This window comes from Macaca nemestrina, chromosome 15 (assembly GCF_043159975.1).
Source record: "Macaca nemestrina isolate mMacNem1 chromosome 15, mMacNem.hap1, whole genome shotgun sequence".
Classification (NCBI taxonomy): Eukaryota; Metazoa; Chordata; class Mammalia; order Primates; family Cercopithecidae; genus Macaca; species Macaca nemestrina.
This window is the reverse complement of record NC_092139.1, coordinates 89,236,295-89,249,836: the sequence shown is the minus strand read 5'-3', so window position 1 is coordinate 89,249,836 and position 13,542 is coordinate 89,236,295.

The window sequence follows — 13,542 nt, the reverse complement described above, 5'->3', positions numbered from 1 at the left end:
TTAGACTTAAGGACCTCCTGTAGTGTTTCTTGTAGGGCAGATCTACCAGGTCTACTAAATTTTGCTTATCTGTGATTATTTTAATTTTTTTATTTTAGAGGATTTGTTTGACTAAATGTAGAATTGGTAGATAATATATTTTTATAAATCACTTTATAGATTATTGTGCTGCCTTTTGGACTGTTTTGGTTTCTGATCAAAGACCAAATGTTAATCTTCATGAGAATGTACTGTTTATGATGAGTCTCTTTCTCTTGCTGCTTTCAATATTTTTCTTTTGTATTTGGTTTTTGATGGTTTGAGCATATCGTGCCTCACTGTGAGTCTCTGTCAGGTTAACCTGATTAAGGCCACTGAGCTCCTTGAAAGTATAGATTCGTATCTTTCATCAATTTGGAAGTTTCTAGCCATTATTTTTACGTGTATTTTATACTTCCTTTTTTCTCTTCCGAGTCTCCCACAATGGTATATTGATATGCTTGATGATGTCCCATATAGCTCTTAGGCTCTGCTCATTTTATTTATTCTTTTAAAATTTATGCTCATTCTGTGCAATTACAACAATGTATCTTTAACTTGACCGATTATTTTTCTGCCTGCTCAAACTGCTGCTGAACTCCTCTGGTGAAATATTGGTTTTAGCTATTTAACTTCTCAGTTCTAGAAAATCTGCTTGGGTTCTTTTTTATTGTTTTTTTTTTTTTTTTTTTTTTTTTTTTTGAGACGGAGTCTCGCTCTGTCACCCGGGCTGGAGTGCAGTGGCCGGATCTCAGCTCACTGCAAGCTCCGCCTCCCGGGTTTACGCCATTCTCCTGCCTCAGCCTCCCGAGTAGCTGAGATTACAGGAGCCCGCCAACTCACCTGGCTAGTTTTTTGTATTTTTTAGTAGAGACGGGGTTTCACCGTGTTAGCCAGGATGGTCTCGATCTCCTGACCTCGTGATCCACCCGTCTCGGCCTCCCAAAGTTCTTTTTTATAACTTCTTTTTCTTTATTGATATTTCTCACTTGTTCTGACATCATTCTTCCGATTTTCTTTAGTCGTACTCCCATGGTTTTCTTGAGTGTTTGAACACATGTAAATGGTTATTTGAAGTATTTGTGTCATTTGTCCAGTGCCTCTCCTTCCTTGGGAATATATTCAGTTCATTAAAATTTTTTCCTGTGAATGGGTCATGCTTCCTTTTAACTTCATCTGTTTTGGAAGTTTTTGTTGAGATCTGTGTATTTTGAATGTGTGATGTTGTAACTCTCAAAATCAGATTGTCTCCCTGCTCCTCCTGGGCTGATGTTGCTGCTGAAGGATGGAGTTATTCATTTGTGTAGTGACTTTTCCAAAATAATTTTGCAAGGACTTTGTTGTCAGAGTGATCCATGAAGTTTCTGTTCAGTTACTTCTATGGCCAAAAATTACCTGGCAGAGATTTTCTTACGCCTGTTTCTTTCTTCATCAGTACTTCCCTGGATGCTACGAATGTGGGACTAGATTTCCTCATTTTATTGTGGTTAATTCTGATGGTTCTTACCCTTCAGTAGTTATTTCACAGAAAGGACCATTTCCTGGAATTTCCTACTCCGTCATCTTCTATAATGAGACTGTGAGAGCAGGTACTTTGTCTCTTTTGTTCACCAATGCATCCCAAGTACCAAAACAGCATCTGGGACAGTTCATTGAATTGGTTTCAATTCATATGTGTTCAGTTTGTGAGTAAACATAATGAACTGCTAACAGTTTCTGTTTGTTTCCCATGAGGTTGGCCTTGTGGTAGCAATGTTATACATATGCAGTCACTTGCTTTTCATTTTCTTGCTTTATTCAACATACATTTTCTCAAGTTTTCTGGACATATTGGCCCCAATTTTTTTCTTATTTTTAAACTTTTTTAAAATTTTAAAATATTTTTTTGAGATGGACTCTCACTCTGTCGCCCAGGCTGGAGTGCAGTGGCACAATCTCGGCTCACTGCAAGCTCCACCTCCTGGGGTCACGCCATTCTCCTGCCTCAGCCTCCCGAGTAGCTGGGACTACAGGTGCCCATCACCGTGCCTGGCTAATTTTTTTTGTGTGTTTTTAGTAGAGACATGGTTTCACTGTGTTAGCCAGGATGGTCTTGATCTCCTGACGTCGTGATCTACCTGCCTCGGCCTCCCAAAGTGCTGGGATTACAGGCAAGAGCCACCGCACCCGGCCTCCAAATTTGTTTTTTAAAAAATCTTCATTTACATATACCTCACCAGTGGAGGCACCTCACATGATCATTCAGTGCTCCCATGACATCACCAACTGAGGCTTGAACTCTGCCTTTTCTTCCTAGATTAGTCTTGGGAAATCATAAAAGGCCTTTTGTCAGAAGAATAAAGTATTTAGACCCATGATTTGAAAATTTCCTCTCTCAAAGAATCAGAAATTCTAAAATTAGTGTCAACTCATTCCAGTAGCACCCTGACAGTGATCTACAAAACAACTATACAGAAATTCAATAAAGATACAGACTTGATGGTTAGCCAATTTATCCTTTTTTTTTTTTTTTTTTTTTTGAGAGAAGTCTCACCCTTATCCCCAGGTTTGAGTGCAATGGCTTTATGTTAGTTCACTGCAACCTCTGCCTCCTGGATTCAAATGATTCTCCTGCATCTGCCTCCCAAGTAGCTGGGATTAAGGCACCTGCCACCACACCTGGCTAATTTTTGTATATTTTTAGTAGAGTTGGGGTTTCACCATGTTGGCCAGGCTGGTCTCGAACTCCTGACCTCAGGTTATCCGCCCGCCTCGGCCTCCCAAATAGCCAATTTATCCTAATTAAATTTGTAGAAAACTACACCCGCAGTGGCAGAATACCCATTACACTTTCAAATATGAGAGCAGAATATCCATTATGCTTTTAAATACATTTGGCACATTTTTAAATGATTTTAAAATAATCTATGTTCTAACTTACAAATCAAATCTTAGTGAATTTTAATGGATGAATATCATAGAAGGTATTATTTAATGCAGAAATAACTAATTAAATTGGACCTAATACCCGATGAACTATGGGAAATCTTCAATTATTTGAACAGGAAAGAACAGACAACTAAGTAATCCCGTGAGCCAAAGTAAAAACACAACATAAATTAGAAGATACTGAACCTTTAAAACACAAAAAGACAACATATCAAAAGTTAAGAAATGCAGCTAAATCAGTGCTTTGAAAGAAATCTTTTGTATTTAATGCTTAATGTTGGAAAGAAGATCTAAAATGAATTCTCTAAGCTTGTACCTCATAAATTCAAGCAAAAGGTGAGCATTTAAATTCAAAATAAAAAAGAAAAGATAAACAAAAGCAATAGACAACCTCTAGAAAACAAAACTTGGCTCTTCAAAAAGATAAATACAATCTATTGACCTTACTTTTAAGTAGACTAACCAGGAAAACATAAAAGAAGACACAAAGTACTAAAACCGTGATAAAAGAGTGCCATGACTACCAACCTTACAAAAGTTAAAATGGTTAGAGAAATTATTACAAGCAATTAATGCCAAAAGTATAAATAACTTCAGTGGAAAAATTCCTTAAAAGACATAAATGATCAAAACTGACTCAGGAAGAAATGGAAAATCCAAATAGATCTATGGTACTTGAAGGTATTGAATTGGCAATTAAAAATCTTCCTGCTAAGAAAAGCTCACCCAGTTTTAAATGGTAAATTTCTATCAAATTTTTAATTAAGAAATGATAGCAATCCTACAAGAACTTCTTCAGGTTATACAGCAGGGGAAACATTTTTCTACTTACTCTTTGAGGCCTGCATTACTCCAATACCAAAGCCAAAGTCATGACAAGAAAAGAAAGTTACAGACCTATGTCCACCATGAACATGGACAAAAACTCATCAATAATGTATCAATCAACATTCTGATGCAGAAGCTGCCCCATGCAAGTGGGGCCCTTGTGGTTTCAATTCCCTCATTCTGTTTTCACCTACCTCTTGAGGGTAACCCTCAGTAACCTTATTTAACATTTGTGTGCCCTGTTTTCCTGCAACTCTGGTACTGGGATCTAGGCATTAGAGGCTGAAGAGAGGTGAGAGTGTTGGTGGAGGTGAGGAATATGTCTTAACTACGTGTTAATCCCTGTGAATTCTTTTTGTACTGCTTTGTGGAGCAAACCAGGGGTTGGGAAGATTGTCCCTGATTTGTATTTGGCTTTCTGTGGCTTTAAAATTTCTAGTAGGTTTATTCTAGGTAGCATATATAGTTGAGTCTTGCTGTTAATTTCAATTTGACAATATTTTAGTTGTGGTATTTTGGCCATTTACAATTAATGTGATTAGTAATATAATCCTACTGAAATATACCTTCTTGCTCATTTTTAATTCATCCCATACGTTCATTATTTTTTCCCTTCTATTGTTTCCTTTTCTGATTTATTTTTAGAATTATTTTTAAAATTTTCTTTCTGGCTTAAGTGATGGTTAATTTTAAGTGTCAGATAGGCTAGGATATGGGCCAGGTTGATTTTGTCAAATACCAGTATAGGAGTTGACATGAAGATAATTTTCAGATGTGATGAACATTTTAATTAGTTGACCTTGTATAAACAGGTTGCTCTGCACAGGGTGGGTGGGACTCATTAGTGAGTTGAAGGTGTTTAGAACAAATACGGAGGGTTCCTGATGTGCTGGCTTGCTAAATTTGCATGCATGACTGCAACATTAACTCTTACTTGAATTTTCAGACTTCAGCATGCCCAACAGATTTCATCCTTGTCGGCCACTACAGTCATATGATCCACTTCCTCAAAATACATTTTTTTCACTCTTTCTGTCTCTCAGTACATACACACACACACACACAGACACACACACACGCATATCTGATTGATATTGTTTCTATGGAGAATCCTAATATAGGTTACTACTAGTCATAATTCTTTTTTGTTAAAAGGGTTTATTTTAATAATTACTTTAGGGTTAATGGTACATATATAACTTATCAAAATCTGTCTTCAAGTGTGATTAGATATTCATACAGAGTATATGACCATTATAACATGTTCTTCACTCCTCTCTGTTTTTGTGCTGTTTGTCATATAATTTAATTTTGCTTTCATGATAAGTCACAGTGATTTTTTACTACTTTTTCTTTGAACAGTTAATTATCTTTCATAGACGTTAACATAATACAGGGGTTTCTATAGGTATCTATGTCATTGCCCTATCTGATGTTTTCATTTCTTTGTGTAAATTCACTTTTCCATTGGGTATGATTTTCCTTCTGTCTATGGATCTCCGTTACAATTTCTAATGGCAAAAGTGATAGTGATCAATTTTGTAAGTTTTTATGTGTCTGAAAACATTTTATTTACCCTCTGCTCTTGAATGTTATTTCTGTTAGATAAATAACAGAAGGTTCACAAGTTTTTCCTTTCAGCGTTTTTGAAATATTGTTCCGCTGTGCCTTGCATTATTTCTGATGAGAGATGTGCTCTTAGAATTAAACTCTTAAGTGGCTATTCATTACTAGATTTTACAATTTGATTATGATGTGTTTTGGAGTCATTTTCTTCATGTTTCCTGTGCTTGAGTTTTGTTGAGCTTCTTGGATATACCAATTTTTGATTTTCACCAAATGTGGAACATATTTGGCCATTATTTATTCAAATATATTTTCTTCTGACCCTCCACCACATCTTTTCTATTCCATGGATGCCAATTATACATACTTCAGGTTGTTGTATTTAAGTATTTCTTCACATCAGGTGGGGTGGCTTATGCTTGTGATCCCAACACTTTGGGGGGCTGAGTCGGCAGGATTGCTCAAGCCCAGGAGTTTGTGACCAGCCTGGGCAACATAAAGAATTAACCAGGCATGTGATGTGTGCCTGTAGTCCTAGAAACTTGGGAGGCTTAGCTGGGAGGATCTCTTGGGCCTGGGAAGTCAAGGCTGCAGTGAGCTGTAATTGCACTATGGCACTCCAGCCTGAACCACAGAGTGAGAACCTATATTAGAGACAGGAACTTGCTTCGTGGCCCAGGTTAGAGTGCAGTGGCATGATCGTACCTCACTTGCTGCCATCTTGAATTTCTGGGCTCAAGCAATCTTCCTGCCTCAGGCTCCTAAGTAGGTAGGACTACAACTGCAGGCTATGATGCCTAGTTAATTTTCTTAAAAAAATTTGTAGAGATTAAGTCTCATTATGTTGGCTAGTCTGGTCTTGAACTTCTGGTCTCAAAGGATTCTCCCTCCGAGACCTCCCAAAATGCTGGGATTTCAGGTGTGAGCTCCCACTCCCAGCCAACCTCAGGCTGTTTGAAGTTGTCCTATAACTTACTCTTCATTTTCTCTATAAATATCCTATAACACTCTCTTCATTTTCATCATTAGTTTTTCTTTATGTGCTGCATTTTGAGTATTTTCTAGTGCTACATTATTGAGTTTGCTAATCTTTTGTTTTGCATCATCTAATCTGTTGTCAATCACGTTCAATATGTTTTTTAATGTCTCAGATACTGTAATTATTAGCAGTACAAGGTCAATTATCCCTTTTTTGGTACTCTGTGCTTCCACTTAATATGTTCAATCATTCCTCTACTTCTTGAAAAACTGGAGTATAATTCTAATCCCATTTCTATTGCAAAGACTTCAATTATACATACGTTAGGCTGTTGAAGTTGCCCTACAACTCACTGATGTTCTGTTCATTTTCATCATTATTTTTTCCTTATCTTTATATATTTTGTTAATCTTTTCTTTTGCAGCATCTAACTTGTCAGTCTTACCCAGTATATTTTTTAAATCTTAGATATTGTGGTTTTCATCTCTGCAATTCCAATTTTTCCTTTTTTTTGGAAAAACGTGAACATGTTTTGAGTTAACATGTTCAGTTATTCCTCTACTTCTTGAAAAAAATGAATAAACTTATAATAATTGTCTGTATATCAACTCCTGACCCACCTTCTGCACAGCCTGTCTGGAGGTTCAAGGGAAGGGCAGCCTGGGGATCTTAGATCTAGGTAAACTGGGCCATACCTGCTCATAGGTTTGTCCACAGTCCTTCTGGGGCTGGAGAAAGAAGGTGACACAGATCGGGAAGGAGTTTCTCACTTTCCCATCTGCCTGTGTCACCGTGGGATAACTACCACTGAGGTCTACCAACCAGCAGTAATAGCCACATCTTCAACCTGAGCCCTAATGATGGTCACTGCAGCCGTTGCCCCTGAGCTGGATACAGGGAACTGCTCAGGGATCCCTGAGGGCTGGTTGATTTTATCATGGATAACCAGCATGGGAGCCCGGCCTGGCTTCTGCTGGTACAAATGAATAAGAATCTTCTGTGCTGTCTCTCTGACGGGTCATCCTGGCCATCCGTTTCAAGGTCACAGACACTGCAGGTAACTTAGTTAGCTCAGAGGAGGTCACAGAAACTACAAAAGAAGACAGAAGAGGTGAGTCTGAGGATGAAGGTCTCATTCCCAGAGCATCACTCCCTGTGCTGAGCTGAAGGTCAGGGCCAGGCTGACTTTGGTCTCATTGGGGGCTGAGCCCTGGGAGACACCACCTGTGTAGAGAGTGAGAATGGTGAGCAGGGCAGGGGTCCAGGCCATGGTGGAGATGCCCCAGAGCTCTGCCTCTGGACCCACTGCTGGGTAGAGGCCACCAGGCATCTCATCACAGGAAGTGGAACCTCATCATGTAAATCTACTTCCTTCCCTGTTTTGCCTTTTTGGGTGGCTCCCTGGTGAGCAGCAGATGCAAATTTCTTCTCCATTTTCCAGAGCATTTCTCTGAGCTCTTGTCTGCAGAAGGGCCAGGTGGGAGTCATGAGTGGAGAGTACATTTTACCCAAGAGAAGGGGCCTCAAAAGAAGCACCAGTCATGCCCTTTGCACTTGAGCATTATTAGGGGACTTGGTGTCATTAGGGCCCTAAATGAAGACTAACAGTGCCCCCTGCGGGACACAGAATAAGTGTGTTACAAGCATGACTTCAAGAACACTTTTATAATAGGAATAGGAGGATGAGTCCTATTCTTAAGATCCAGTCTTCTTTTGGGAATCAATATTAGAAGGTTAAACATTTTTCTTCAAGTTCCCAGGCAGTACTGAGCGGAGTTACGATTCCACCCAGGGGACGCACCTCAGAGCCTGATCTTCCAGCTCCTCCCTGTCCTGCCTCCTGCACCCTGCTCCATCTCCTCCTCCCTCATCCCTGGCCTCTGGGGTCCCTCTTGTTTTCATTTGCTAGAGCTGCCATGATAAGATGCCAAAGAGCTGGTGGCCTAAACAACAGACACTTAATTTCTCAGTGCTGAAGCTGAAAAGTCCAGGGTGAAAGTGTTGGTGGGTTTGGTTTCCCCTGAGGCCTCTCTCCTTGGCTTGCAGGTGGCTGCCTCCTTGCTGTGTCCTCACGCTCATCTCTGGTGTCTCACTTCTGTGTGTGCTCATCTCTGGTGTCTCACTTCTGTGTGTGCAAATTTTCTTTTCTTAGGAGGACACCAGTCAGATTGGATTGGAATTCACCCTCATGGCCTCATTTTCACTTAATTGCCTCTAAAAACTCTCTCTCCAAATTCAGTCACACACTGTGTATTAGCACTTTATTGCATGAATTTTAAGGGACAGGATTCAGCCAATAACCCCCCACCCCATGAACTCCAAAACTTATTTCTTTCTCACTTGTAAAATACATTCACCCCATCCCAACAGCCCAAACTAACTGAATCCTTAACTAACTCACAACCAATCTAAGACTTAACTCTCATTTATATACCATCAAAATCAAGTGTGGGTGAGACTACAGTTGTGATTCATCATGAGGGTTTAAAGGATAGCAGCTTTTGGAGGTTCTACCTCCTCACTCCTGTTACCTTCTGTGAGTCCAGAAAAGTAAACTGCTTTATTAAGATTAAAAGAGATGAGTGAGTCAGCATCAGCAATGTTTGTGAGCAAGATGTGGAGGAAGTCACATCTGTGCATTCTTGAAATAATTTAGAGCAATATCAAATAATTCAAATGCCTATAAAATTGAATTAAATAATGAGTAGCCATGGGATATCTCTGGCAGTGTTTGGAAAAGAGCCATAGTTGATACAGAAAATAAAACAAAAAATATCAAAAATTGAGTTGTTTTTAGAACACAATATGTCTGAGTTAACTAAGATAAATCATAGACAAAAATGGTATAGCCCAGAGAAAAAAATTAATCTATTGTAAGCATATTAAATTACTAAATCCAATTTTATCATTGAGCATGAACATATTGATGTGTTAATAATGAAACTTCTCAATATTGATACAAAAGTGCAATTGTTTCCTCCTTAATGTTCTAGTGTCTTTGTGGGATAATGATACTCGTCACAGTGGGAAAAAAGGATGTTTCATGAAATGTTTCCTTATACCTAAGAAAAAGGGAAAAAAATCTACTTTTACAGAAAATGATGATTTGTAGAATAACACATTTCTGCTATCAAGGTTCCTTTCCTGACAACTTGTTTTGGGGTCATTACAGCTTAAAATCTCAAACTCTTTTTTATTCCATTGTTACATTCTGAGTTTTATAGTGTTTATGCTTTATATAAAATTGCAATATGATGAAAACTTAAACCTTATTCACTTAAAATCCCCAGAACTTCAATAATCTTGCATGTTTTTGGTTTCAGGTACACAACTGATTTTAAGACCTTTTTCTCTGAGCCTGCCCTGAATTATTCCATATATAGTGCAAGCTTCCTTGCCCGTTTGTCCTTCCCTCTCCGTCTGATTTTCCATCTAGTGCAAGTCTGTTCCTGTTATGCTAAAACTATCATATGACTCAGAGCAAACAGATGAAGATAAAAGTTATGAGACTGTGACACAGGGCTGTCTCGGGTAGATTCAAGATCCAATCAGATAGATACACGTATGTTCTCATCCAAAGAAACACCCCTGGCCACTGTAGGAGGTGAAATCACCAAGAGATCTCCATGTAGAACTTATGCTGGTGGAATTATCAAACTTCACCTACCCCTACAAACCAGGAACAATGAAGCTACATCCAGTGGGCCTTTCCTGACCTGCCGCCTGTTTTTAATGGCTGTGTTTAACAAGAGGCTCAGAAAGTGGTCCTAGAGCTGAGAGTCGTTTCTATAGTTTTAAATGGTTGTGTACCTGAAAATGTCACTCTTGAGCAACAAAGACTAAAGTACTTTTTAAAAAATTAATTAATTTTATTTTGTTTCACGGATGAGGTTTTACCATGTTGTGCAGGCTGGTCTTGAACGCCTGGGCTCAAGCTATCTGCCCACCTTGGTGTTTTGAAGTGCTGGGATTATAGCTGTGAACCACCATCTGTGACCACTAAGACTAAAATCGTTTTCCTCTGGGCATTTAAGAAAAAGTTTACTGGATTCTGTAAAATAAAAGACCACTGAAATATTTGAGAAAATGCTAAACCCAAAACAGAAGAAGAAAAATCAAAAATAAAACAATAGCATAACATTTTTCAATCTGACGGGTTGGCCAAAATGTAAAGTTTCAACAGTGTACTCTGATCAAATATTTATGGCTGACATTATAAATTGGTGGGACCCCGCTGGAGAGGAATCTGAGAATAATGGGTGAAAATTACAAACATACAACCTTTTGATCCAACAATTGGACTTCTAGAAATTTATCCTATGGTCATATGCACATGTGAGCTACAAGGAGTCTGCATAGAGGTGTTCACTGCCCTGTTTCTTGTGAGATCAAAATCATGGTGATAACCATTAGAAGATAGTTGGCTTAAACTCTGCCCTGGAATATGTTGCAGCTTAGAATGAATGGGACAGGGCTCTATGCATAGGATGTCTGAGGAAAGGAAAAATTATACATGCATGGAATGGTCTTTGACATAAAGGAACAGACAGGGGCCTTACACATCACTCTCTCCTTATACCCTGAGCTGATCTACATCTGCCAAAAAGGTTAGGGACAGTGGAACCCCTTCAGGCTGAGCCTGGTCACCTGCTCTGGTCTCGGAATGCAGCCCTGCTTGACAGCTTGGCTGCAACTTCCTGACCAATCTGGAGCCAGAACCAGCAAACCAAGCTGCCCTCAAAATCTAGATGCACCAAAGTGACACGATCACAAACATGTGCTCTCTTAACATGCTGAGTATGAGGAGTAACTTTCATGCAGCAATAGGCAATGAATACACTTTTGTCATTGAAACACATTTTATTGGGCATATTTCAGGTACACAACATGATGATATAGGATACACATATAGTAAAATGGTTACTTTGTTTTTAATACAATCTGTTTATTTGAAGTTTGTGAAACCTAAAATATATATAATAATAGTTATGTTTAATAACAGTCTCAGAAAATTTATTGGATCCAGCTCATGTCTGAATATTTTCTAAATTATCACCATTAGTAGATTAATAAAGGTTTCAGTTACAAAAGTATTGACGCCCATGGAAATTAGAAATGCTGGATGTCAATGAGGAAGAAGGAATGGACTCAGGCTAACTCTACCCTGTAGAGCCACATGGGAATCTCCCATTCTATGGGGAGACCGTCCACATGTGGGGCCTTTCCAAGACAGGGGCTCAGTGATGTGAGGGGAGGGGGATTCTGAGAGAACACTGAGCCTGCCACTCAAAATCTCCTAGCTCAGCAACCTGAGGTATTGGGGCAAAGAGGAGGAGCAGAAATAAGAAAAACAACAGCTCCCTTTTTGTTACTAATTTCTCAGAAACATCTTGAGATCTTCCCTCAGTGGTCACTGCCTCCGGACAGAGGTGCAGAGTAATAGCCCAGCCAGGAGGGCCATCTTCACAAGAGCATGGAGGACACAGAGTGGAGTAAGATGCAATTTCTGGAAACTCCCTCTAATGACTTCTGTCCAGATTGGTCTGCACAGTGAGGAAGGCGGGGATGCATTTAGGATGAGGATGTTCCTGAAAACAGCAGGGAATCAGACAGCTCCTTGTCACTGTCCCCTGCATTTGAAGAGCTGAGAAGAGTTGCAATTCAGGGACCACAACACACAATCATCAGGAAACTGTCAACTGTCCCAGAAGAGAAACCACAGCCCAAGTTTTCTTTTGGACTTCATAGTGGGGAAGGAGAGGAGCTGAGAATTGTCAAGGCCGTGCTACAGGAAGCCGCTTGCACCAGTTGAGACAGCATCTTCAGAACAAAAAGGGAACCTGAGAGCCCAGGGCAGGTTTTGGTCTCAGTTCCCCATGAACTTGGACCACTGTGGAAAGTGCTACTGCTTGCGTATGAGCTGCAGTAATAATCAGCCTCGTCCTCAGCCTGGAGCCCAGAGATGGTCAGGGAGGCCGTGTTGCCAGACTTGGAACCAGAGAAGCGATCAGAGACCCCTGAGGGCCGCTTACTGACCTCATAAATCATGAGTTTGGGGGCTTTGCCTGGGTGCTGTTGGTACCAGGAGACACGGTTATAACCACCAACGTCACTGCTGGTTCCAGTGCAGGAGATGGTGACCGACTGTCCAGGAGACCCAGACACAGAGGGAGACTGAGTCAGGGCAGCCTGAGCCCAGGATCCTGGAAAGAGGGAGAAACACACTCCAGTGAGTCAGTGCTGGGCCCAGGTGAGCCTGACGAGCAGGAGACCAAGAATCAGCCCAGAGGCCCCTGAAGCCCCTTCCCTGGAGGTGTCACCTGTGCCCTGAGTGAGGAGGGTGACGAGGACCAGAGCCCAGGCCATGGTGGAGACGTCCTGAGAGCGCTGCCTCCTGAGATCCCAGCACTGGACCTGCCCCCAGCCCTGTCTTATCCCCTCTGCCTCAGAGGAGGGCGGGGCCTCCATGCAAATCTACACCCTGAGCTCCTCTCCTCACCCCACCCTCACCTGGGCCTGGGCTCAGAGGCTTCTGCTTCCCTGGACAGCGGGGCTCAGCCAAGGAGACTAAAGTCCCTGATTGTCTATTCTGATGACAGGAAGTTGATTTCTTTGCACGTGATTTGCTTAGGAGAATAAGATCTGCTGAAATCCCTCACCTGAGTGAGCTCCTGGCCCTCAGCGTCTCTGCTGTGCGGTGCCTGTGTCTGTGAACCTCCAGGCCTGGGCACACCTCGAAGTGCCCTCTTCCTGGCACCCATTGCCAGGTTCTCTCTATTCTCAGGAAATGGGGCTGCCTGCCCCGTGGAAACCTCTGCTGGGTGTTGTTGGTCTCTGGTCTCCCCAGCTGCAGCCTCGTCCCATCCCCACCCCCATGCTTTGTGCTGAAGCATCTGCAGCATTGAATCCCTGGAGCACATCAGTCACCCCAGGCAGTGCACCCACATCCACAAGGGGCACGTGTGGGAGGGACCCTGTGGAGGGAACAAGGAGCACCGACTAGGGCTGCAGTCCTGAGTCTGAGTCCGCTGCTCGCAATCCTGCCTTTCCCACTCACAAGCAGGCGACTTGTCCTTCCCACCCTCTGGTTCTCAGCCTGAGAAATGGAGACCACAGAATCCACTCTGCACACTGGTCATCCATGGGGGTAAGACCCAGCAGGACAAAGGGCAAGTTTGCTGACAGGCCTTTCTGTGTGTACCAGAGTGATATTTATTATGAAT